The following is a 23647-nucleotide window of genomic DNA, read 5'->3' as shown; positions in this document are numbered from 1 at the left end:
CCACTGTCCTCTGCACTTAAAAATGATTAAGATGGTAAATATCAAATCACATGTATTTTTCACAATTAAAAAAATAGAATAATGAAACGTGGTAATTCATGAAGGTGAGGTCTTGTCTCTGGAGCAAGCCCTCATGTCTCAGATGCCATGTGATGTGTCGCAAGTACTGATGTAACTAGTATGTCTTCCTTCATCCTGGTTCATGTCCCCTGATGTTCTCTTGATTGTCAGCTAGCAATTCTGCCTCTTACGCTTAGGTCTTAGTTTGAGAGCTCTCCACCAAAGCTCAGCTGGCATGGGCCTCTGGGGTGGTGATTTTTGTGGGCAAGCCTGGGTCTGTGGTTGCCAAGACGTTGACTTGGTTTCGTGTTGCAAGCCTGGGAAGATGACCTGGGTGCTTCCTGCATGAAAAAAAAAAAATCATTGCACTTGATTGACACTTGAGTCAGTTTTTAGGAGAAATTTTGCATGACTCATGGCAGAATGTGCAGTCCAAAAAGGAAAACAAGCGCCATCTTGTTTATGATGCGGGTGGAAACACAGAAAAATTTGTGCTCCTCTCCAAGTTCTGAGCAATTTTGAGATGCAACTTGTGGTAGATCAAAGAGGGCCTTTAAGTCAAGATTCCAATGTTGGTGGGAGATGTCTTTGGATTGTGCCTCCCTATAGAACATGGAAGCTTTCTTTTTTCCTCCCATTGCTATTTTGCATGTCTCCTAAAGGGGTTCACATGCAAGGCATTGTTGTTTCTTTCCTGTTATCTGCTCCCCACAGCCAGGTGCAGGTGACAAGCATCAGCACTGACGCTAGTAAGGCTGGGCATGCATTTGTAGACTTGGTGTCTCTTTGTAAGTCCCTCTTATTTGAAAAAAGAGGTTGTGACTTTTTCTTATTAAATGGCTTACAGGTTCTAGATGCTAATTCATCATTTAAGATGTGCAGTGCAAGTATTTTCCAATATATTTTCAAACTGTTTTTGTCCTTGTACAGCATTGAAAAATGTATATAATCCTTTTCCCTTATTGCTTGTGCGTTTTTATTCCTAGTCTACCTTAAAAAATTATTTACTTTTTGTATGCCTTTATAGTGTGTGCTTTATGTTTATTCTTTACTGCATCTAGGATTTGTTTTGTGTCTATAGTGAGAGGTAGGGATCTACCCTTTATTGTGCCATAGGTGGATAGTTGACTATCCTGATAAAACTCATTTAATTTTCATATTCACTTTGAGGTGCCATTATTTTCATAATTGACAACACACACGTACATGCATACACTTATCTCAGTTCTAAATTCTTGACTAGTTTTTAGTCCCTTATCTAGTTTTTTTTTTTTTTTTGACAGGCAGTTTTTTGTTTTTTTTTTTGTTTTTTTTTTTTTTTTTTGACAGGCAGAGTGGACAGTGAGAGAGAGACAGAGAGAAAGGTCTTCCTTTGCCGTTGGTTCACCCTCCAATGGCCACCACGGTAAGGTGCTGCGGCCGGCCCACCACGCTGATCCGATGGCAGGAGCCAGGTGCTTCTCCTGGTCTCCCATGGGGTGCAGGGCCCAAGGACTTGGGCCATCCTCCACTGCACTCCCTGGCCACAGCAGAGAGCTGGCCTGGAAGAGGGGCAACCAGGACAGAATCTGGCGCCCCGACCAGGTCTAGAACCCGGTGTGCCAGTGCCGCAAGGCGGAGGATTAGCCTAGTGAGCCGCAGCGCTGGCCCCTTATCTAGTTTATGATCTAGCTCTCATGACAAGTGTTTTTGGTAAATTAAACAACTCTACATTTTATGATCTCAATTTTGTGCTCTCGCATTCATTAATTCTGCACTTCTTTTTTTCCTGTTCTGTTTTCTTGAGTTGACAATTAATGCATCAATTCTCACTTAAAAAAATCTTCTCCAGAATACACCTCTGACTACAATTTATATTTTGATATGCAGTGCCCTGTGTTTGTTTTAAAATAGTTCACAAGACTGTTAGAGCTTTTCTGTTTTTTGAAGTTGTTTTTTTATATGTCTCCAATGAATTCGACTTTGGGCTCTCCTTTTGCTATTAATTTATATTTTATGGAATTGTGTTCAGTGAAGGTGTCCTATGAGATTTCTGCTTTGAGAGGGAGACCTGTTGAGGTTTTCTTTGAAGCTTGAGAAGCCAATTTTTTTGAGAGTTTTGTGTATTTCAAATGAATGTATATTATCTGCTTACTGAGTGGAAAAGTTCTCTATTAAATCATTTCTATTCATTATATTAGTAAAACCTTTTAGATCCTCAATTTTCTGGAGCCCATCCAAACTGTTGATTTTTCAAGGAGGTGTGTAAAAGTACCCATTGTTTGATGAGTTAGTCAATTTCTCCAGCATTTTGGAGTTATGTTAGGTGCATAATATGAAGTGTACAAAAATTGATGACTGGTATATAAATTCCACTTTTTATAAATTAAAAAATTTCTTTATTCACTTTGATGCATTTATCCCTGAATGTTATTTTCTAAAATTAATCTTACCATTCCGATATCTATTAGGAGTTGCCTGCTATGCCTTTTTAGTACCTTTTATTTTTAATGTTTTTGGATTATTTTATTTCAGGAGTGCCCTCTATTTTCAGGATTTCTGCCTTTATGGAGAAATTTAACCTTGAATTTTTACAGATTACTGATCTGAATTTTTCCTGCCATGTTGTTTTATATTTTCATTCTACAATGCAACTTGTTACTCTCTTAATTTAAAAAACATCCCAGGCACTGGCACTGTAGCATAGCAGGTAACGCCACTGCCTGTGATGCCGGCATTGCATATGGGCACTGGTTTGTGTCCCAGCTGCTCCACTTCCAATCCAGCTCCCTACTAATGGCCTGGGAAAAGCAGCAGAAGATGGCCCAAGTGTTTGGGCCCCTGCCACCCACCTGGGAGACCTGGATGAAGCTCCTGGCTCTTGGCTTCAGCCTGGCCCAGCACTGGCTATTGCAGCCATCTGGGGAGTGAACCAGTGGATGGAAGATTCTCTCTCTCTCTCTCTTTCTCTGTTAACTCTTTTTTAAAAGATTTATTTTATTTATAAAATAAGACAGAGTTAGAGAGAGAGGGAGAGAGAGAGAGAGGTAGAGAGAGAGAAAGAGAGAGAGGTCTTCTATCTGCTGGTTCACTCCCCAAATGGTTACGAAGGCTGGAGCTGGGTGATCTGAAGCCAGGTGCCTGGAGCTTCTTCCTGCTCTCCCATGCAGGTGCAGAGACTCGAGGACTTGGGCCATCTATCATTGCTTTCCCAGTGATAGCAGAGAGCTGGCTGGAAGAGGAGCAGCTGGGATGAAAACCGGTGCAAATACGGGATGTGGGTGCTGCCGGAGGAGGCTTAGCCCACTATACCACAGCACAGGCGCCCCTTTTAAGACTTTCATTCCAGAAAGTGTTGGGAATTCTTTGCTAGCTGAAAGATGTGCTCATTGTCATGTCAAACATTTGCTGAGTGCTCTTAAGTAATAGGTGTTTTGGGAGAAAGCTGGACACACAAAGATCCTGTGTAGAGTTCCTGCTTTGCAGTGGCTTCTTTATCCAACAGAGGGAGACCTTCATGAGGTTATGGTACCTACAGAATAGACGATGTGCTGTTGCTTCTGCTTGCTAAGGCGGGAAGGTGTGCAGACTCGTTGCGAGAGGTTTCATAGAAGACCTGAATCTTAATTGAGTCTTGAAAGGTGAGTGGGTGTTTTCTATGCTATGGGGAGGAGAGAGGTTGAGGTTGAAGTGAAGTTTTGCATAGCTGGTGGTCCTGACTCCCCTTCCAGGCAGTAAGGCAATGAGCTCCCCGAAGGTTCTAAACGGGCGAGATGGGACTCCCTTGGATTTCAGGCTTCAGGAAGACCTACATGGTAGCTGTGAGGAGGTCACACAGTCACACACGACCAGAGGTGGAAGCTGCTGGCCCAGATTCAATGCTCAGGGTGGTGCCAGGCCACACATGCTGTGCAAGGATGGTAAACAGCCCCCGAGAGCCGAGGTCCTTAAAGAGCTCCTCTTCTCTGAGCTGCGGGGAGAGAGTGCTGAGAAGGGACATGGTGTAATTTCCCACATCACCAGTGTCGAGGTAGGAAAGGGACACTCTGGCACAGTCATGTGATCATCTGACAGTTCATGGTTGGTTGCGCAGTGTGTTTGGAGGGGATGCTACATGGTGCAGATCAGCTCTTGTCATCATGCATCAGAGGGAGGAAGACAGAAGCGAGAGAAAAAAGGATGGTTTGTCCAGTTCTTACACATACACCATTAGTAGAGACTCAGCAACCTTGGCCAAAGGCCATTAGGAAATTAAGATATGTGGTTATTGTAGGGAACTCTCTTGACTCCAAAAGAGTGAGTGTAGAAATACTTGCTCATCTGTTCTTTTTGTCCCAGTAAGTCACACATGGCCATTGACCAGCCAGGTCTGACTCTAAGGCCTGTGCTGTGGCCTTGCAAGTTTTCGCCTCAGTGATGGAAGGTCCCTCGTAAATAAAATCTGAGTGTGGCATAGGAGTGGTCTGTATTTTGGAAATGGCGTGATCTAGTACACAGTGAATGTTAATTACAATTGGACTTCGTTTCCAGCAAAGCTCAACTGACTCTCTCCTTTTGCCTCCATACTATTTTCATGTAGCAGAACTGTAATTAAGTTACCCATAGCATTGTCAAATTTCATTTTGGATTGAAATGTCTCATACTTGATTTTGGCACAGAAATGATTTCTTTTGGAAAGTGTAGTAAAATCCTTGCAGTTATTTTATTGTCATAGAAAAGTAGAAAATAATATCTTCACTTTTAAAGTCTATTCTATCGCAGAAGGACTCAAGTCTGTCATGGGCTTCAAACTGTTAGGTGTTGTCTGGAAGGTGGGGACAAAGAGGGTGTTTATAAAGAAAATGCGAAAACTTCACTTTCTGGAAACCCCTTTTCTAGCAGTCTCAATTATCTGGAAGCCAACCAAAAGCAAGAATGTAGTCAAAACAACCACTGAACTGCCAAAATATTATCAAAACTCTAAGCACCCAAGCTCTGGCTCACAACACACACGTCTCTTAGGTATTCTTCATAGTCAATTTACTTTTAATTTAGACACAAGAAAGCAGTCTTGCTTGTATGATTTCTTGGACTTTCAGCAAATTAAAAGTAAGGGTTGAAACAGAGAGCTTTCCAGGAGTAGGCACTGTGATGTCAGAGGGACTGCTGGCAGGCTGGACAGGGGAAGGGTACCAAAAACAGGCAGAGAAGTACAGCAAAGGGCAGAGCACACCAAGAGGAATTTAGATCTTGGTCCATCAACTAAGGACTGTGCAATACCTTAGGATATCTTTCTATCTTATGAAATTAAAAGAGAAAATGACTTTGCAGCTTTGAGTTAGAGGAAGATTCACTTGTGTGAGACGTTTTCTTTCTCAAAGGCTACCACTGAGGAGCCAGTCGCTGCAGGGCAGAGGCAGCACCTGGCAGCCGTCAAAGTCTGTGAGCGGAGTGCAGTGCCTTGCGTAGACCACGTGTCAAAAACCAGCGCTGGCCATTGCAGTTCTGATGAGACACCATAGACTCAGTCTACCTTCTCTCAGGAGAACCAGATACCCGGTTCTGCTGTTGGAATTCATCCGACAGAGGAATGTAAAAGGATCTCATTATAGAAGACTGCAAAGAAGGAGGACTGGATAGGGATCTTGGGACCTGAAGAGCAGCAGTGTAGTGAGTTCTTTGGCTGTTCATCTTATTTCTTAGACTGGGGGCAAGGGAGGTGTTCAACACAGAATTGATAACAGATATAGATTAAGAAACCCAAGAAGTCCATTAAAATCCTGGTGGGAACCCCCATCCACAGCTCTATGCCCAGATCACCTGCAGGTGATTTAACCTGTTTACAGCAGGAGAGATGGAGCCCCATTGTATTCCAGGCTTAATTCACAAGCCAAGGTCAGTGGGTGGTGCCATTTGCTTACAGTGGGAGTAGCAACAACGCCCTGTGTCCCTGTGGGACTGAAAAAAGATTAGGAGTGGCTGAAAACTTCCCCAGATTTTACAAAAGGTACACTCTTTAGAATCATAAAGCTGAGAAAACCCTGAATAGGAGAAACTCAATGGAATTCACACAAGACTTGTGGAAACTCAGGGCAAAGAACAAGCCTTTCAAATAGAGAGAAATGATGCCTTTCCTGTAGAAGAATACCAAGTTGAGCAACAGCAGACTTCTCATCTGAAACCATGGAGGTCAGAAGGAAGTGGCATGTTTTTCAAGAGCTGGAAACAAAGAATCATACATTCAGTGAAATAACCTTCAAGGTTGACAGAAATAAAAACATTCACAGAAAAAGGAAAGCTAAGGTAATCTGTTTGTAGTACAGTCATCCCCAAAGGATGATAAAGAAACCTCTCCAAACAGAAAAAAAGTGTTAATAGCAAAAGTCTAGAAACTTCAGAAAGGAAAAGACAAATGGATAGCTAGAAATAAGAGACTATCCATCACCCTGTGCACTTCTTGTTATATTTTATGGCTGAACAGAAAGTTATAAAACTGTTTCATGTAGTCCTCAATGTATGTAGAGGGAATACTTCTAAGATGATTACATTTAATAAGCCAGATGATAAATGGATTTAAATGAAAGTGAGATGTTGGAACTTCACTTGAAGTAGTAAAGCATCAACACTAGTTATATGAGGGTACTTCAGGAAGTTTGTGGAAACATGGAACTAAAAAATAAATTTATTTTTGTGCAAGATATTTTTGAAATCCATACTTACAAGGGACTTTCCAAAAGGTCATGGAAAATTCATGTCATGGAAGAAATATACATGGGTTATAAAAATTTTTTTGCAGCATAATAAATTTCTTTTAATTTTATTTTCCACAAAAAACTTTTTGAAGTACTCTTGAATATGTGCATGACAATAGTTAGGGCAACTACTAACTGCATAAAGCAACATTATTAAAAATATATAATTAAATAAAAATTGAACACTCCCAGATGTCAGAATAGTCCACAGGAAGTCAAGGAAAAAAAAAAGAGGAAGAATTGGAGAGAGCAAATAGTAAACAAATAACAAAATGATAGGGTCTTGCGATTTTCTATGCAGAAATCATGTCATCTGAACTAGTCAGAAAGCATCTCTTACTTTATGGTGTATATACATTTTACTTTGTTTTCTTTCAGTGTTTTACTGGCTACAACTTTCAGTTGCATGTTGAGTAAAAGCACAGGGAGCAGACGTCCTCTTCTTGTTCCTGGTGTGAACATCTGAAAGCACCCGGTCTTTCACATGAAGTCTAAAGTTAGCTGCAGGTGTAGTTGTGTGCTCATTGGTTGGGTTCTGGGATGTTAGCTTTAGACATTTTGTAGACGCTGTTTGTTAGGTTGAAGAAGTTACACTATCTCTAGTTTCCAGAGTTTTCTTCACCAATGGTGTTCAATTTCACTGAATGCTGTTTTTGCATGTGTTGGTATGGTCATGTGATTTCCCACTGTTGATACAGTAGGTTATATTGACTAATTTTCAGATACTGAGCGTGTCGGAGACTCCACTTAGTTGTGGTGCGTAATCCCTCGTCTGTATTCTATTTGCAAGCATTTTGCTCAGAATTTTCGCATCTATGTTCATAAGTGATAGTGATTTGCAGTTGATTTTTTAAAATACTTTATTTACTTGATTTTGGTAACAGGATTATGCTAGCTTCATCAGATGAATTGAGGAGTGTTTCCTCCTTCTTTCAGCAGGAGTTTATGGAAAATCATTATCAAAAACTTCCTCAAAGTGTTTTTCTCTCCCATAAACCCTTCCAGGCCTGGGGACTTTTTTTAATTTTAAAGTTATTGATTTCATTTCCTTAATAGTTGTAGGGTTATTCAAATTATATATTACATTTTGTGTAGGTTGTGGTAGTTTGGATATTTTGATGAGTTGGCGCATTTTATCTAAGTTGCTAAATTTACACTCTATCTGTTGTTTAATCTTATTAGCTTTTTGATGTCTGTACAGTCTGTAGTGATGAGTTTATTTCATTCTGGATATTGGTAATATGTATTTTCTCTCTTTTTTTCATTGTCAGAATTGCTAGAAGTTTCTTAAAGAACCAGCTCTTTCTTTCATTGATTTTCTCTATTTCTTTTCTGTTTTAATTTCATTGATCTCTGTTCTCATATTTTACTATTTCTTTCTGTTTGTTCTGAGTATGGATGCTGTGCCAAACACCTGTGCCTCAAATAAACCCCCTTTAATAATGTAAATGTAGGTCTTTACTGAGGTTTTAAATGTATTGGCTGAGTTTCTTTGTTTTTCTTCCTTCCTTTCTTTCCACTGACTTCTCCTGGTAATTGCTCATTGAAGCATTTTTAGGAGAGCTATTTAAAAATCGTAGTCAGATAATTCTAACATTTGTTCCATCAGTTATGGTATCTATTGATACCTTCCTGGCTGGGAGGGGACAGAAGTGACTCATTACTGCTCCCCCTGTGGCCTCAACTGACACGCCGGTTGGGGGTGGGGTGTCGGTCTCACCACTGCTGTGCTGTGATGAGAGCCCTGACTCCCCACGCTCCTTGGAGAGGACCCTGCAGGGCAGGAGGCCAGTTACTCTGAGTTGAATGGAAAGCCAGGCTTCCCAGGTGGTTTCCAACGGCATCACGCGGGGACACGGACTGCTTCTTATGGCTTGCTGTGGATAGAAGTCCCAGCTCCCGACGCCACCTGGGGAGCCTGGGCATGGACCAGTCTCCACTTCCCTCTCAGCTTTGCTTGTATACGGCTGGTGCAGTGTCGGCTGGAGCAGGGTGGTGATCGCCTGAATGTTTGCCTGCTAGTCGTCTACGCAGAGCAGGCTCTTGTGGCACTGTCTCTGTGCTCATTGGTGTTTCCAGTTGGATGTCCTCCGTAGCTCCAAGTCTGGGATATCTGAGTACGAGACCAGCAGGTAACTAACAGAACTCCTTGTTGCTTTGTTCCTTGGATCCTGAGGTCCTCGCCGCCTCCTAGAACCTTCTTATCTATGCATTTATTTTACAAAGACTGTCTGTCCGGAGTCTCTGGCTGTTCTTAGTGGGAGGAATGGGGAGAAACCCACCTCTTTCATCTTCTCACTAACTCAACTTATAACATCCCATTTTTAATGATAAGAAACGTACTTGTTTTTGTTTTTTAAGATTTATTTTATTTACTGAAAAGGCAGAGTCACACAGAGAGAGGGAGAGACAGAGAAAGAGATCTTCCATACCCTGGTTCACTCCCCAAATGGCCACAATGGCCAGAGCTAGGCCAGGCTGAAGCCAGGAGCCTGGAACTGCGTGCAGGCCTCCACCATGGGTGGCGAAGGCACAAGCTCTTGGGCCACTTTCCGCTATCCTCACGGGCACATCAGCAGGGAGCTGGATCTGAAGTGGAGCAGCCAGGAGACTCAAAGCAGCACTCCCATAAGGGAAGCCGGCATGGCAGGGGGCAGCTTATCCTGCTGCACCTCAGTGTCAGCCCCAGAGATGGACTGGTTTTAACTAGCTTGTGACAGATTCCAGTTTGGCGGATTATTAATTTTGCAAAAATGATCAAGATCCAAAGACAGGAAAAAGCATCACCGGAGGGCATGTGCACCAAGTACCGTGATCTCCAGGGGTGCGCTCGGCTTCCAGTCTTGCTGCTGAAGCCCCATGGCTGCTGGCTTCTTAGAAGCCCGTCCTGGGAAACGCTCTGCAGTGCTGGGCTTAAGTGAGATTAGCATCTGAACACGCTGCTTAACACGACTACTATTGCTACACAAACTCTGATTTCTATCAGGAAATCTATTCTTGACGGTTCTTAAAGGAACTCAGCCAGCTAATTCAAAGCAAACACATGCTTGGCAGACTTGGGTTGTCGGAGGGATAAGATCACTCTGAGAAAACGATGGGTGTGGCGGGGTGAGGAGAAGGAACAGTGCTGGGAGATGAAATGGAAGAAGTGGCCCTCGACCCTAGAATTCACCATCTAGTGAGACAGAGAGATGCAAAGAATGGTCACAGTGGGTTAGAGGGAAGAAAGACCTGGACAGGGGTCTGGAGGGGGGGAGTACGAGGGGCCCCGGGAAAGGCAAGGCCGACATCTGAGCTGAGACTGTGGGGCACTGATGGCATGGAGGGCCCGGCATGTGCTCTTTGAAGAGCCTCCTTTGATCATTTTTAGAGGTTGAATGGGTGATGTCTCTTTGTTTTCACAAAAGGGAGTGGAAGGTCTCTCGCCCTCTCCCCTTAAGCTGTATCTGTGACAAATACATCACTATAGATGTGAAGCTCAATACATTTTCTTTTTTAAAAATATTTATGTATTTATTTGAAAGGCACAGAGTTACAGAGAGAGAAAGAGGGGAACATAGAGATAGAGATCTTCCACCCTCTGGTTCACTCTCCAAGTGGTTGTAATGGTGGCTGAGCCAGGCTGAAGCCAGGAGCCAGGAGCTTCTTCTGGGTCTCCCACGTGGGTGCAGGGGCCCAAGCACTTGGGCCATCTTCCGATGCTTTTCCCAGTCTATTAGCAGGGAGCTGGATCAGAAGTGGAGCAGCCAGGACTCGAACTGGTGCCTATATGGGATGCCAGTGTCACAGCCAGAGGCTTAGCCTACTATGCCACAGTCCCAGCCCCAGCTCAATGCAAATTCACACACTGGACATGTACCCACCATCATGATCAAGATATAGAGCGTGACCAGCTCCAGTGGTGTGCCATGCCTCCCCATGACCACTGCTGTGATGAGTTTGCCTGCTCCTGAACTCTTTATAAAGCGTCCTCTTTGTATCTGGCTATTTCAGCATCTGTAGGATCCCTCCAGGGCTGTGCTGGGTGGTTGGCTCTCAGAATAAATAAGCAAAACCAACCAAGCAACAGAAAGCAATGTAAGGCCTCCATGTTGTGTTGACCAATGTCAGTGGTGGTAATACTTCTGCCATGGCTGGTTTGAGCTACTGATGATTTGACAATGAGCTTTCTATGTTCCAGAATATTCCACTCTCAGCTCTCAAGAGCTACCATGAGCCCGCATTCCCACTTGGGTCACAGGGTTTATTCGCGTGCTGCATCATTGTTTATCATTCATCATTATATTTTTTCTAATTTTTATTTATTTATTTATTTGTTTGATGAAGAACTTGGCTGAATTTTGTTTTCTTTCTTGTGTTTTGTGGAAGGTAGAACTTTTGAGTGATGAAATTGGATATTTAGCTGAAGTTATTTCTTTTTTTCTCCTTAAAGATTTGTTTATTTATTTGAAAGACAGAGTTAGATACAGGAAGGGACAGAGAGATCTTCCATCCATTGGTTCACTCCCCAGATAGTTGCAAAGGCTAGCCCTAGGCCAGGCCAAAGCCAGGAGCCAGGAGCTCCTTCCAGGTTTCCCATGTGTGTACAGGGGCCCAAGGACTTGGGCCATCTTCCCTGCTCTCCCAGGCCATCAGCCGGGAGCTGGATTGGAAGTGGAGCAACTGGGACTGGAACCTGCATCCTTATGGGATGCCTGCATTGCAGGCAGCGGCTTTACCTGCTGTGCCCCAGCGCTGGCCCTGTATCATTCGTTCTCATTGTGGTTTAGTTCCCAGGTGTGAACATATGTGGGTTGCTTTTACTTGTGTTGTGGTCTTTTGGCAAAGTCACTGGTTTTGAAACAGCCTCTTTGGGGGCTTGAGTAGCACGTGAGTGGTGGTGTCAGAGGCTTGAGCTGTGGAGTCAGAACCTTGTGGTCCAGCCATGTCCCTACCCATCTCTCTCTCAACTCCAGCAAACAGGAAGTGCCAGACCTGTCTCACAGGCTCCTGAGTGCCCTTGGTACCCCACGGGTGCTTCATACGGGTGCCCGCCATCCCTTTGTTCTGTCTGTCTGTCATTTTTTTTCTATCACAGGGAAGGTGACTGCGTCTTGGGTCGGACTGTTTAGAAATGCTGGGGTCTACGTCCCTGCACAGATTTTTGGGGTGTTTTGCTCTGATGCCCTGAGCATCTTCAGGGTGCTTTAACTTTATTTTCATTTGGTCTCTATAAAGAGGAGGGGAAGGAAGGGGAGAAAGGAGGCAAGAAGGAAGGAAGGAAGGGGGGGGGAGAAAGGAGACAAGAAGGAAGGAGAAGGGAAAGGAGGGGAGGGGAGGAGGGAGAGAATGGAAGGGAAGGTAGAGAGGCGGGTTCATCAGTTTGGTCTCCCTGGGTCTGGCTTGGAAGGAGAGTTCTGTTGACAGATTACTTGCCTTGGCCTCCTGCTGTGGGGCCAGGAGATCTGCTCACATGCGAGAACGATGTTCAGTTTGTCCCAGGGGTTCCTTCCTGCTTCTAAATAGATCATCACTAGCCAGCATCCTCTGGAGAGATGCCCTCTGGAAAGGAGACCTGGAGGAAGGCTGTCCAGAGACAGAAGGAGGAGGACCTGCTTCCCAGGGAAAGGGGAAGTGAACACTGCCAGTGGAGGGGAAGTGAACATTGCCAGTGGAGGGGAGGTGAACACTGCCAGTGGAGGGAAGCGGTGCCTGGTCTGGGGCAGCAGAAGCTGGGAACCTCAGCAGGGCAGGGGCAGCTGCCGACATGGAGCTTCCAGGGCCGTGCCCCTGACCTATTCCAGAGGTCACTCCAAGCACTTCCTCCATCCTCCTCCGTGGGTGAATCACGCTGATGGTGGCACAGTGGAACCGGGTGCACCTCCCCGAGTGTGGGTCGGTCCAGGGCCTCTCCTTCCAATGCCACCACTGCTTCTTTGGCTCCCCCTCAGCACCCCAGTTCCAGGACTCAGGGCCTCCCAGTGGAAGATGCTGATTTTTCTCACCCTTTGGAAGGGCTCCTTGTGTCCCAAGTACAGAGACCAGGTTCAGATCGCCAGCCAGAGTCCCTGCTTATTTTTGGCTGTCCATCTGTGGCTCCTGCCTTGGCTTTGGGGAGGATGACCTAGGAGGAGGCAGCTCAGGCTAAGAACAGAGAAGTCTGACTCTGGAGCTGACTGTACCTCCTGTGGAATCCTGGCTCTGCTTTATGCCAGCACAATGACCCTGGGCAAGGCCTCGTTGCCACTGACGGGCAATGGCAGTTGCCCCCAGAGCCCTGTAGGTTCAGAACAGCAATGCCCTTCTCCAGGGGCAGATAGAAGCACCGCCAAGGCCAAGGTCAGACCAAGCTGGGCTATGAAGCTGTGCTGCTCTGGCCGCAAAGCCACCCCTTGCTGTCGCCTTCCCACTGGGAGTCCATCTGGACCTCTGGACTCCCTGTGTGTCCCCTAGTGTGGGGTGCGGGGTGCAGAGGAAACCCTGCCTGCCCAGGGAAGGTGCAAGCCCATGTGCACAGGTGGGCCTTCTGTTCGTGATGCGGCATCCTCCTCAGTTAGACATCAAGATTGCTTCCTGCTGTTGGCTTTCCCAAACAAGGCTGTGCCAGACGTCGAGATCCCAAGACTTGCCTACATCCCTGCTCCTTGTGAGGCATAGCTGAAAGCCAAATGACTAAGTCACAGGGCATGAACAAGTTCAGGTTCTAAATGCACTTGATCTTGGCCAGCGGGCAGGGAAGCGACTCAGCGTTCAAATACAACAACCTGTTCCCAAATTGCTGTCAACAAGAACTCTGGTAACTTCTACACCCCACCCCATCCCACCTCTCACTCAGAGTCTTTCCCTTGTAGTCAGGTTTCCTTTCTGAACCAAGGTTGGGCCTTGCTGTCTGGATCTTAGGTTTGCACTAGCAAGATGCCCAGTGTGTGGATGCATGTGGGTTGGGGGAAGGAAGGACTGAAGACTCATTTTCCAATTAAAAAAAAGCATCATTAGCATTATCGTTGCTGTCTTCCTAATCTGTCCCTCATACGTAAGCAAAGGCACAGGACGTGTAAGGAAACATGGCAGACAGAGAAGGAAAAGGAAAATGGCAAAGAATATTGCCTGGGGTGGTGCAAATAGGGCAGGTTTTCTTTTTCTGGTCAAACTCTCCTTCTAGTAACAATGGGAAGGCACAGGGCACTCATTCTTAAGCGGACTTTGAACCCAACATATTGATGTAGACGAGAATTGTTGATTAACTTTGAAGTTGGAAAACATGGAAATCCTTCTGTTCCATGTGGAACCTGAAGTCCAATCCTGACCTTTCTGTCGTTGGTGAGGCTCCTGGCCATTCCCTAACCTCCCACCCTGACTTGTGCACTTTCATGCAGGTGCCTCACAGGCACCGGAGTCACGCGGACCCAGTCTCCAGCCTGTGCTTGCAGGCAACCTGAGGAAAGAGGAGACTGTACGCTCAAGCATGGCTGGCCAGGGCGAGCTTGCAGGGGTGGGGAGGAGCAGCAGGGTTGTCGGAATGATGAGCAGCCAGGGGCAGGGAGCAGTGGATCTCACCTGGTCACCTTCAAGTTCTGCACTGCACAACTCACATTATGTTGGTGATTTGGGACCATGGTGATTGGGACCAGTGGTGCCAGGTGGTGATCTGAGCAGGTTGGTGGCCATGGAGGAGCCCCACTCTGTGTTCTGGCCTGTAGTCTCCATCCAACACATGCTTTGTGCCTCAAAACCTTGGCAGTGCTTTGGTGGGCTCCCCTCACCTGCAGGGCAGAAATTCCAAGAGGCCCCGTGGATGCCTGAAACCATGGATAGTCCAGATCCCTACTTGCACTATGCATTGTCCTCTACATACTGATCCCTACATGCACTATGCATTGTCCTACATATACTGATCCCTGCACACACTATGCATTGTCCTACATGTACTGATCCCTGCACACACTATGCATTGTCCTCTGCATACTGATCCCTACACGCACTATGTATTGTCCTCTACATACTGATCCCTACATGTACTATGCATTGTCCTCTACATACTGATCCCTACATGCACTATGCATTGTCCTACATATACTGATCCCTGCACACACTATGCATTGTCCTACATGTACTGATCCCTACACTCACTATGCATTGTCCTCTACATACTGATCCCTACACGCACTATGCATTGTCCTCTACATACTGATCCCTACATGCACTATGCGTTGTCCTACATATACTGATCCCTGCACACACTATGTATTGTCCTACATGTACTGATCCCTACACGCACTATGCATTGTCCCATACATACTGATCCCTACATGCACTATGCATTGTCCTCCGCATACTGATCCCTACACGCACTATGCATTGTCCTCTACATACTGATCCCTGCACGCACTATGCATTGTCCTCTACATAGTGATCCCTACATGCACTATGCATTGTCCTCTACATACTGATCCCTACATGCACTATGCATTGTCCCATACATACTGATCCCTACACGCACTATGCATTGTCCTCTGCATACTGATCCCTACACGCACTATGCATTGTCCCATACATACTTATCCCTACATGCACTATGCATTGTCCTCTACATACTGATCCCTACATGCACTATGCATTGTCCTCTACATACTGATCCCTGCACACACTATGCATTGTCCTACATATATTGATCCCTACATGCACTATGCATTGTCCTCTACATACTGATCCCTGCACACACTATGCATTGTCCTCTACATACTGATCCCTACATGCACTATGCATTGTCCTACATATACTGATCCCTGCACACACTATGCATTGTCCTCTGCATACTGATCCCTACACGCACTATGCATTGTCCTCTACATACTGATCCCTTCATGCACCATGCGTTGTCCTACATATACTAATCCCTACATGCACTATGCCTTGTCCTACATATACAGATCCCTACATGCACTATGCATTGTCCTCTACATACTGATCCCTACACGCACTATGCATTGTCCTATACATACTGATCCCTGCACGCACTATGTGTTGTCCTATACATACACACCTGTGATCAAGTTTAACCTATAGGTCAGGCAAGAAAGACTCAACAACAATAACTAGTAGTAAAATAGAACAATTACAATAGCATGCTACAACAGGAGTTACGGGAACACGGCGTTTCTCAGAATATCTTATTGTACTGTAGATTTTAACAGCTTCAGCCTTCAGTTTTTTTTCTCTCCTAAGTGGGTCGTGAACTTTCATTTTTTCACTGAAGGCAGCACTTTGCACCTTGTCTTTGTTGTGTCCTCGTTGCCAGCACCACGCCTTGTGCTTTGGGGCCATTATAAGAGTGACTTGAACGTAAGCACTGTGATGCTGTGACACTGGACCTGGTGACTGAGAGGTCTCTCAGATGACTAACAGGTGGGGAGAGAACACAGTGCGGACACGCTGTGGACAAAGGGTGCTTCCTGGTGGACGCTTGAGCAGCCTCTAAGCCCAGGTGGTTCTTCTCAGGGGAGCCTTCCCTGGCCCAGTGTCTCGGTCGGATGCCCAATATCAGTCCCTCCAGCACCAGCCTCTCCTCCCAAGACGTGGTCACAACCGCAATTGGAAACGTATTTGTGCCGCTCTTTGTGAAGGCTGGTTCCTTGTCTAGGCAATGAATTCTGGGAGCGAATCCATTCTTTACCCCGTGGAGGCTCCACAAGGAACCAGCCTACACCTTATTTCCCATAAGACCCTTTTGGGACCTCAGACCTCCAGAATTATAACAGAGTAACTTAGCGTCATTTTAAGTCACTAAGTGTGTGGTAGCTGTCAGAGCAGCAATAACAGGTGCCCATCCTGTGCAACTGCACACAGCAGGAGTGCAATGCGGAGTAGTTTGATGGGGGAAGTCGCAGTGGGTGAGGGGCCAGTGACAGGTGTTCTGGACGAAGTTTTCCTGCTGAGATCTGAGGGCTTTGGAGAAGTAGGCCCATGGGGGTGGGGGTGGTGACCCTGAAGAGGTGGTGGTCTCACACTATGTAAAGGAAGGACCCTGCAGAGGCCCCAAAGCAAGGCTGCCTTCCAGGTCCCTTGGGGGCAGTGGGAGGCTGGCCCCAGAGCCGTGGTCTGTGCGAGGGAGTAGGGTGCAAACCTGAACCCTGTGATGGGTGAACCTTAAAGGCAGTGATGCCCGAGACTTCTGGGCGCCACTTGCAGGAGGATGGAGCTGTAGAAATCCAAGGCGGTGCTTTCGCACTGAGGGCTGGCTGTGGTGGTCTGACTTCTTACCTTGCCCCTAATTCACATGCGGAAGCTTAATCCCCAAAGTGATAGCATTAAGAGGAGGGACCTTTGAGGAAGCGATTCCCTCGGGAACGGGATTGGTGACCTTATAAAAGGAAGTTGTCCTGCCTCTTCTGCCGGAAGGTGCCACGTATGAGGAGCGAGCAACCTGCTAGCACGTTCACTGTGCGCTTCCCAGCCTCCAGAGCTGTGAGACGTACACTTCTGTCATGCACCAATTGTGCAGGCTAAGGCGTTGTTCACAGCAGCCCGAAAGCCGTCCCTGGTCAGCCTGGGTGATGGCACCCAGTGCCCACGCTCCCTTCTCTCAGTGTCCCGGGGAGATGTGAATTTGGAGGTGTCCCAGTTGTCCGCCAAGAATCTGTTATTGACCGGGTAAAAGAGAAGTCAGGTCCAGCTCTACACTGATCCTGAGCCCAGCCTAGGTTCTGTTTAAAGATCTCCCAAGTGGTTTGCTTGTCTGTACCTTCTCAAAGTTCCAACAATGAAAAGCTTAGTCGCTGCATGCAGACTGCTCACGGCCTTTAAGGTCTGCGATGGGGACCCCTTCGGGAGTAATCATTGGCCAGGCTGCCTCCGCTGTGAGGCTGGGGGCCGGCACACCCATTTGCTGGCTTGTGAACACGCGTCTTTTTGTCCTGCTGCTTGAGGAGCATGCTGTTCTTAAGATTCATCTGGGACAGAGAGAGAGAGAGAGAGAGAGAGAGAGAGCTGCCGTCTGATGGCGAGTTCTCTGCATGCCTACAGCAGCCCCTGGCTGCGACTGAAGCTGGGACAGGAACTCCATCCAGGTTTCCCACATGGGTGGCAAGAATCCACTCAGCTGAGCCGTCACCACGGCCTCTCAAGATCTGTCTGAGCAGGCAACTGGAGTCAGGAGCTGGCGCACGGTATCAAACCGAGATAAGCTGTGGGATGTGCTCACCTTAAGTGGCGTCTTAATTGCTGAGCCAAGCACCTACCCCAGTGCTTGTTTTTCTTTCCTTTATTTATTTATTTATTTATTTTTTATTTTTTGACAGGCAGAGTGGACAGTGAGAGAGAGAGAGACAGAGAGAAAGGTCTTCCTTTGCCGTTGGTTCACCCTCCAATGGCCGCCGCGGCTGGTGCACTGCTGCCGGCGCACCGCGCTGATCCGATGGCAGGAGCCAGGTGCTTCTCCTGGTCTCCCATGGGGTGCAGGGCCCAAGTACTTGGGCCATCCTCCACTGCACTCCCGGGCCACAGCTGAGAGCTGGACAGGAAGAGGGGCAACGGGGACAGAATCCTGTGCCCCGACTGGGACTAGAACCCGGTGTGCCGGTGCCACAAGGCGGAGGATTAGCCTAGTGAGCCGCGGCGCCGGCTCCTTTATTTATTTATTTTGCAAAAGATTTATTTTATTTCTTTAAAGGTGACAGAGACCTAGGAACACACACACACAGACACACACAAATCTTCTATCTGCTGATTCACTCCCCAAATCAGGGAGTGAATCTCTACGAGGCCAAGACTGGGCCAGGCTGAAGCCAGGAGCCTGGAACTCCATCCAACTCTCCCATGTGGGTGGCAGGGGCCCAAGTCCTTGGGCCATCCTCTGCTGCTTCCCCAGGTGCATTGGCAGGGAGCTGAATTGTAAGTGGAGAGCCGGGACTGCAACCAATGCTCCAGCGTAGGATGCTGGTGTTGCAAGCAGCAGTGTAACCTGCGGCTCCACAGTGTTGGCGCCTGGACTTAAATGTCTGCTCCTCACTAACTTAGCATTTGCAGCCTCGGTTCTGTCCCGGGATTCCCAGGATGACCGTGCTCAGCCTCAAAGGGAGCGAGAGATCCATGCTGAGGTCCCCATGTAGCTGGGTTTTGGATGAGTTACAGACGAAAAGTCCAGAATTGAGGGCTCCAGGCCGTGATATAGACACACAGCTTTTAGTGTCCCTGGCCCAAAGAGTGATCTGTAGGAGGAAAAATCTCACTCTATCCATCCCGACCTTGACCTTCACCTTGGGCTCTGAGGGCATCCTTCTGCTCACTGTATGAAGTGGGAGAGGACACTGGCCTTTCCCAGGACCCTGCAGCCATCTGCACACCTCTGGTCCGGAGACCTCTGTGCAGCTGAGGGCCAGGGCTTGCTTTGAAAGGCCACATGTTCCTCCGGGACCCTGGCCTTGCCCCAGCTCCCATGCTTTGCACCCAAGGTACAGGTGAAGCCGTCCGTTTCCTGTGCTCTCTGCTAAAGCTGGGGTGGGGACCAGCCTTGTTACAGGGCCTGGTGAGATTGTCTTGGGGGGAGACAAACAAGACTGTCCAGACACCCCCCATCATGTCTGCTCAAGGGGACAGAGAGAGGGGAGGCTGGAGACAGTTCTCCCCTTGTCTTGTAACGCAGAGTACAATTTAATTTCTTTTTTTGTTTGTTTTTTTAAATTTGAGTCCTTTATGTGACAGAACACTCCGAAATGTGCTAATAAAAGTAAAGATGCCTTTCCATGCTCTTGGGACTTCTTTGAAATGATCAGAAGTTAAGAAACTTACAGCATTTCACTTAATTTTTGTAACTTTTAGAACTGGCTGCTAGCATAATAGTTTTCAAAACGTCGGAGGTGCATAAACACCTTATTTCTGAAACCACTGTATTTTACACTTTCACTTCCCGCATACGCCAGCTTGGTGACAAGAAGCTGTCTGAAGCAACACACAGAACCCAGGTTCTTAGAAACACGCCCCGGACCTGCTGTTGCACTGAGCACCCTCTCCCTGTGGCCCCCATCTGTCCCATGCCCGGTCCCCGCCCCCAGAGCAGGACAAATGTCCCTCGCCTGTGTGTCCCACCCTGTGTGTGTGAAGGCCACTCACCCCACTGCTCACCTGAGTGCCTCTTTCCTCTGTGCCTCGGACCTTACTGCCTACATTTCCTACCCAGCACATCTGAAACCCTCCCCCCAACCTTTGTTGCTTACCTGGTGCAAAAGGTGTGATCCCAGGTGTGGCGGGAAGCGATTGATTGAGATCCGTGTTGCCGCTGGTAAAAGAATCCCGCAGCATAGTCCGAGAGATTGAGCAGAGTTAGGGTTATTGAGCACAAGTCAGGGGAGCAGCAGGACGGGCTGAGAATGGCTGTGACCTGGATCACAACCTGGAGGTCTGTACCCGAATGGATTGCCGCTTCTCCATCCCTAGGGATTGCCTCCTTGCTGGGGATTTTCGCTAGGGACTTCCTCAGTGTCAGGGACCCCAGTGAACTTCACCCCAGGGGCATGGCTACATTCTGTAGGTTCTGGGCACCTGGGCTTGGACTTGTCTCAAATCTCATGTTCTTCTGTGTTGTTTTTAAAAAAATATTTATTTATTTATTCATTCAACAGGCAGAGTGACAGAGAGGGGGATACTCAGAGAGAGAGAGAGAGAGAGAGAGAGAGCTCTTTCATCTGCTGGCTCACTCCCCAAATGGCCACAACAGCCCAGGTTAGGGCAGGCCAAATCCTGGAGCCAAAAACTGCATACGGGTGGCAGGGGCCCAAGCACTTGCGCCATCCTCCCAGGCCTTCCCAGGTACATTAGCAGGGACAGAAAGCAGAGCAGCGGGAACTCAAACCAGGGGGTGCCAGTGTCACAGGGGGCAGCTTAGCCCGCTGCACCACAAGGCCTCCTCCTCCTCATCGGTTTAAAAATAAAAGTGGCCATGTCCTCCTGGCTCTAGGTTCAGCCTCTGAGGCCACAAGGGCCCAGGACAGGTGCAGGGAAGCATGGGTCCAAGGACATCTTACTTCTCCACTCCACAAGGGCTGGCCCCGAAGGAAGCGGATGCTGGGTGTTGCCTCTGGCTGCTACGAGTCCCTGCATCTGAGGAGGACCCAGGCCCTGGGCTTAAAGCAAACAGGCTGCTTTCCAGCCCCATTGGTTGGTTTTAGAAGCCCAGAGAGATGTGTTCTCCTTGGCTGCCAGGCCTCCGCCAGTTTCCGGTAGCCTGCAACTGTTACAGAAAGCCCGAGCTCACACTATGTGCACGAAGGCTTTGCCATCTCACAGATACACCGGTGTCTTCCAACAATTCAAGGGAAAATACGTCTGATGAAAAAAAAAATGATGCCTAGATTTCAAAAACTTTTGCACCAAAATAAACTTGTAATTCCATTTTCCTAAATACTTTTTGAAGTTCCCTCATACTTATTATTTCTCAAGGAAAATCCCCTAGAAGAATTAAATGCAATGAAGGTTTTTTTTTTTTTTTTTTAATACATTTGAGAAGTAGAGTTACAGACAGAGAGACAGAGAGAAAGGTCTTCCATCCACTGGTTCACTCCCCACATGGCTGCAATGGCTGGAGCTGGACCTAGCTGAAGCCAGGAGCCAGGAGTCAGGAGCTTCTTCCAGGTCTCCCATGTTGGTGCAGGGGCCCAAGGACTTGGGCCGTCTTCTACTGTTTTCCCAGGCCATAGCTGAGAGCTGGATGGGAAGTAGAGCAGCCAGGGCACAAACCAGTGCCCTTATGGGATGCCAGCACCACAGGTGGAGGCTTAGCCTACTGCGCAGCACACTGGCCCCAAGTTTACATATTTGAGTGACTGAAAACAAAGCAAAGCAAAACCCAAAAAAGGATCCATGCTTCGGGCAGCCCTCAGAGCCCGTTCAGGCTCGGAGAACTCCCGGGAGCTGACTGCTCTGTAGGGAGCAGGAGTGAGGTGCAGAGGCAGCCAGGTTGCAGCCTGATTGGCTAATCGGTGCGCCGAGCCTCCCACAGCCGACTAAAGCTCCTCCGTTACTGCGATTCAGCTCTCTAGGGTTTGGTTTGCTGGGCCCAGTGCAGGAACCCAGTGCATACCAGTGGCCTCTACAGATTTTATTTCACACCACGAAGACTCTGCAGAAGAGAAGCAGGCAGGGGACAGCTTAGCGTCCCCCAGGGACCTCTACATTCGTGTCCCCAGGCTTTGCCTCTTTGCCAGCTCCTCCCCCTCCCTGCAGGGAAGGTGAACACTGCTCCGCACCAACGTGACTGTAAGAAAATGAACCTGTTGGTGGAAACTTCACGGGCTTCTACGAAGTCAGAGAGTTTGCGTGAGCTTTCTTAGCTCACAGCCCAAGTAGTCTATTTTTTTTTTTTTTATTTGACAGGCAGAGTTAGACAGTGAGAGACAGAGAGAGACAGAGAGAAAGGTCTTCCTTCCGTTGGTTCACTCCCCAAATGGCCGCTACAGCCGGCACACTGCGCCGATCTGAAGTCAGGAGCCAGGTGCTTCCTCCTGGTCTCCCATGTGAGTTCAGGGCCCAAGCACTTGGGCCATCCTCCACTGCCTTCCCAGGCCACACAGAGAGCTGGACTGGAAGAGGAGCAACCGGGACTAGAACCCGGTGCCCATATGGGATGCTGGTGCCACAGGCGGAGGATTAACCAAGTGAGCCACGGAGCCAGCCCTCCAAGTATTCGATTTTTACAGTTAAACTCAGTTGTGCCTTTCAAAGCCTATCTTATAAAAAATGCATTCAACAACCATTTATTAAGTATCCACAGTGTGCAGGGGCCATGGGGCTCAAAACCTGTCTTTGAGGGCCTGCTCTTGGTAGGAATTGGACTGGGTCGTGGGCAGGATCATTTCCTGTGGGAGGCGGTAGCTGCCCTCAGGCGTCCCCTCCGCAGCTCAGTTCAGGTTGTAGAGGGAGGAGGAGGGAGAGGTGGGGGGCCAAAGGATGGCAGCGCAGCTCCAGAGCCGTGCGCCCACCCATGGGCCGTGGAGCGTAGGGCTCGGGGTCTTGCAAATCTTAACAGGTAGGGACACAGAAAGGGTTGGGGCCACGCTGGCTGTTGTAAACGAGGTCTGGAGGCAGGTGGGCTGCTTAGAGCAGGGGTCTCACGCTGGGGAAGGGAAGATTGAGTTATACCTGGATGGCAAGGCTGGCAGCCTCGGCGCAGAACAGCACATCCCAGTTCATCTCCTGGGCCCAGGCACTGGGAAGCCTTCCAGGCATTCCAGCCTGGAGGTGACGTCCTGGAGACACCTTTAAGGAAGATTGATGGGTGATAGGGAACCCTGCACCAAGGGGTCCACAGAGAAAGGAGGCTCCCTCAAGGAAGGGAGGGGGAAGGGGTGGAGGGAGGCCCTCCCAGCCTCCTGCATGCTTGCCCACACCTGTCGTGAAGTGCACTGAGCCCCACTGAGGTTGAGGGCTGCGGGTACCTGCTCTTTGCTATGACGATAGCATTTAAAGGCCGATCCTTGGGCTTCCAATGAACAGAGCCTGCATTCCAGGCACACAAAGGCCTGCTTTTGTCGGTTTTGTTTATTTTGACATGGGTGCTTTAATGAGGTCACGGACAATGGAATTAAAAGGTAAGTTTATTTTGCTGCAAAACAGTTTGAAGTCCATGCCCATGAGAAGTCTTGAAAACATGAAGAGAAAAGTGCATATTATGGAAAAACTACATAGATTTCAGAATTTTTTTGCACCCAAATAAACGTATCATTTAATTCTATTTTTCCATGAACACGTAGGGAGTGTTGTACCACTCTTTGGCAAAGGGACTCCTCTCTTTATTCCCCGGTGGAAAGAGACATAAATTTAGGGCGAGCTTGCTGCTTCCCTAGGTTCCCGTGCTGCATGGTTAGCAATGTCCTTAAGCGAATTTCAAATTTGCTTTCCAATGAGCT

At 47.7% G+C, this 23647-nt stretch overlaps 1 long non-coding RNA gene across 2 annotated transcripts in view; it reads left to right on the top strand.

The window, feature by feature from the left end:
• LOC138848808 (uncharacterized) overlaps window positions 1-23647 on the top strand; it is a 64384-nt gene that overhangs the window by 18685 nt on the left and 22052 nt on the right. The gene's annotated exons all lie outside the window — the stretch shown is intronic.

The sequence above is a fragment of the Oryctolagus cuniculus genome, chromosome 2 (genome assembly GCF_964237555.1).
Source record: "Oryctolagus cuniculus chromosome 2, mOryCun1.1, whole genome shotgun sequence".
Taxonomy (NCBI): domain Eukaryota; kingdom Metazoa; phylum Chordata; class Mammalia; order Lagomorpha; family Leporidae; genus Oryctolagus; species Oryctolagus cuniculus.
Note: the sequence above shows the minus strand (reverse complement) of the source record. Positions and strands in the feature narration are given on the sequence as shown.